At 53.9% G+C, this 3,703-nt stretch overlaps 1 non-coding gene across 1 annotated transcript; it reads right to left on the bottom strand.

Annotated features, from left to right (window-relative positions):
* Positions 1-267: 267 nt before the first annotated feature.
* Positions 268-340, bottom strand: TRNAW-CCA (transfer RNA tryptophan (anticodon CCA)). Its single transcript has one exon. It is a non-coding gene; the product is annotated as a tRNA-Trp (tRNA).
* Positions 341-3,703: the final 3,363 nt, after the last annotated feature.

Here is a 3,703-nt window from a genome sequence, read left to right on the forward strand (position 1 = left end):
AATCTTAAAACAGGTAGCATTTGTGACCTGTTTCTTTCACCAGCATGCTTTTAAATTTCCTCCCTGTTGTAGCATGAATTATTACTTCCTTCTTCTTTATGGCCAAGTAATGTTCCATTGTATGGATATACCCATTAAAAAAAACCCATTTATTTATTTATTTGGCTGCACTGGGTCTTAGTTGCGGCACGTGGGATCTCCGTTGCCACGTGCGAGACCTTTTTAGTTGCAGCCTGCGGGCTCTTAATGGTGGCATGCAGGATCTAGTTCCCTGACCAGGGATCGAACCTGGGCCCCCTGCATTGGGAGCATGGAGTCTTAACCACTGGACCACCAGGGAAGTCCTTACCCATGTTTTTTACCCATTCATCAGTATGCGTCCACCTTTTGGCAATTATGAATAATGCTGCTGTGAACATTTGTGTACAGACTTTTTTTGTGTCATGGGGCTTATTTAAGATATTGGTGATTTTCTATTTCTTCAACTGGGTGTTGGTGCATGGATATTTTATTGTTATTTCTTATGTCTTACACTTATGACTGTTCTTTTATATAGATATAAGATTTAAGAAAACTCATTAAAAAGTATATGTAGGGCTTCCCTGGTGGTGCCGTGGTTGAGAGTCCGCCTGCCGATGCAGGGGACGTGGGTTTGTGCCCCGGTCTGGGAAGATCCCACATGCCGTGGAGCAACTAAGCCCGTGCGCCACAACTACTGAGCCTGCTCTCTAGAGCCCGCGAGCCACAACTACTGAAGCCCATGCGCCTAGAGCCCGTGCTCCACAACAAGAGAAGCCACTGCAATGAGAAGCCCATGCACCGCAGTGAAGAGTAGCCCCATTCGCCGCAACTAAAGAAAGCCCGTGTGCAGCAACGAAGACCCAACGCAGCCAAATATAAATAAATAAAATAAATAAATTTATTAAAAAAAGAAAGAGATTGATAAGGTTTCCTCTAGGTAGGGGACCTGGTGGCTAGGGGATGGGGGTGGGGAGTATAGAGGCTTATCTTTCATTTTATATCCTTTTATAAATTTTTTGTTTTGTTTTGTTTTTTGCGGTACGCGGGCCTCTCCCTGTTGTGGCCTCTCCCGCTGCGGAGCACAGGCTCCGGACGCGCAGGCTCAACGGCCATGGCTCACGGGCCCAACCGCTCCGCGGCATGTGGGATCTTCCCGGACCAGGGCACGAACCCATGTCCTCTGCATCGGCAGGCGGACTCTCAACCACTGCGCCACCAAGGAAGCCCATATCCTTTTATAAATTTAAAAAATTACATAAACACAAACACAGTTAAGACCAAAGATGTATGTGTTCCAGGCTGTGGTCCTGCTGGCCAGCAGGCTGGTGTGTGGCCTGCCCCTGCCCCACTCTCTGCACAGTTGGGGGGCACTTTGGCCTCTTTCCTGCCCAGCAGCTTCATGGACAGCACAGGGACAAGCGGAATCCCCAGCCCACCAGCCCTGGCTTTGATGACTGTCATATGGCACCTGGGCCTGATTTTCTGACACCGTGAACAGACTGGCTTAGGTGAAAAGCCACAAGCCGCAGCATGGGGACAGTGGCGTTTCTTCCTCTTGCCACCGTGCACGACTGGGTTACTCACTATGCCGGCCCATCTGAAGTTTTATTAGCTGACAGGGCACTGCGAGTCCCCTTGCTCAGGGAAACAGGGCTGTGATGTCGTGGCAAGGGGATGGCACTGAATGGCTGAAGCAAGATCACACGACTCCAGGCTGGCCACTCAGAAGGTGTGGGCTGGCCCAAAGGGCTCTGGCCAACGGTCCAGGAGGTAATTAGCTAAGCCAACCCTGCTATCTCCTTCTAGAATGGAGGATGAGAGATACTTCCAAGATTGTCCCCGAAACCAGAGGAGGATGGAGTGGAGATACTGAGAGGCGCTGCGTCTCCTCGGGAACACGACCATGTGGGCTGTGAGAGCAGATGGTCTGCAGGGAGGGGCGGATCGTCAGTCGTTATCCAGTCTCAGTTCCAGTCCACCTGTATCCTGACGGTAAAGGCCCCCTTTGCGCTGAAAGCCTGAAGGATGTAGGTTACTGGTCCTTGATTCCCCCCCACATTGCTTCCCCACCACGTGCCCCACAGTGAGGATGCTAAGGGCCCCTGCTCCCACCCACCCCTGCCCAGTTTGCCCAGGATGTAACAGCCCATAGATGCATGTCGTATGAGAGATACTTATTGGAGGCTTTGGGTAGGATAGCGTTCTGGTGCCTAAAAGGGCAGGCCCTCCATCCCCAGGCAGTCGTGGATTTGGGGTTCCCCTTTGGTCTAGAATAGGTATCTGAGCTGTGAGCCACAGGGAAAGGGGAGTGACCCCCTGCCATGCTTGTGGCTCATTCTCTTCCACGTGTGGTGGGGCAGGGCGCCTCTGACGACTTGCTTTGTCTTGTTCCATCGGCTCTGAGGCTGGTGGAGAGCAGCCCCAGTTTTCGGGTCTCCTTGGGGCTCCTCTTCCTTGGTGAAACTCCTCCACTTGGGCTCTGCCAGTCCGCCCTGCCGGGCCCCGCCCCACCGGGCTTCGCTCATTGCCCTCCTCCCCACTCCACTCTGCCCTGAGACTTGGTGAGTGTTGACCTTGACCCTGACCTCAGCCACCACCAGCTCCTTCTGAACCTACCTCTCAAACTCCGATAGCTCTTCTTCCAGGCCTGCTTGTCGACCCGGCCTGTACCCTGCCCTGCTTCAAGACAGAGCAGTTTCCACGTGAACTTTGATTCACGTTTCTAAATATTTGTATGCCTGGGCAGCGTGAGAGGGAAAACCAAACTCTTACAGCGATAAAGGCTGGACAACCAGGCAGCAACACACAGACACCATCTTGACAGAAGGATGGCCTCTGTCAGTCCAAACTTACAATAAGCTTTTTTTTTTTTTTTTTTTTTTTTTTTTTTTTTGCGGTACGCGGGCCTCTCACTGCTGTGGCCTCTCCCGTTGCGGAGCACAAGGCTCCGGACGCGCAGGCTCAGCGGCCATGGCTCACGGGCCCAGCCGCTCCGCGGCATGTGGGATCTTCCCGGACCGGGGCGCGAACCCGCGTCCCCTGCATCCCACTGCGCCACCAGGGAGGCCCAAACTTACATAAGCTTTTATTCTGAAAGTAGCTCTGCTGGTGGTGATTCGGGGGCTCCTTGTTGGTCTGCCGCTCTGCCACAGAGGGGCACAGGCACAAGCTGAGGCCTGCGAGGCCGGGGGGCGGGGTGAGGAGTGCTCCTCTGGGCCGTCCTGAGGGGGCAGGAGTGGTGGGCTTGGGAGGGCAGCCTCTGCCCAGTGCCCAGGCCCACCTCCTCCGTCCCACTGTCCTCGTCGGTGCGACCAGGGAAATGGTTCACAGTGGTGGGCCCAGGTGGAGGCCGCCAGAGACGTCCTTGTCCCCGTCTCATCTCCAAACATCGCCAGCCCTTTGCTTTTCCCTGCATCCCTTCATCCTCCTTCCACCCACAGGCTCCTTCTTCCTTGTGGCTCAAAACTAGCCACACTTCCTGAGTGCTCGCTGCAGCCTGCAGCACGAGAAGGGCTTTTCTCGAATCTGTGCAACGCCCCTGTGAAGCAGGAATAATTACCCCCAAGTGTGCACTGAGGGCACTGATGCTCCGGTAAAGGGACCTTCCCAAGAGGTGCAGCGGGGATCTGAACTTAGGGGAGTCTGACTCCAAAGCCCTACCTTAAAAACAATCAATGTCTTT

This window comes from Lagenorhynchus albirostris, chromosome 9 (assembly GCF_949774975.1).
Source record: "Lagenorhynchus albirostris chromosome 9, mLagAlb1.1, whole genome shotgun sequence".
In the NCBI taxonomy this organism is placed as follows: domain Eukaryota; kingdom Metazoa; phylum Chordata; class Mammalia; order Artiodactyla; family Delphinidae; genus Lagenorhynchus; species Lagenorhynchus albirostris.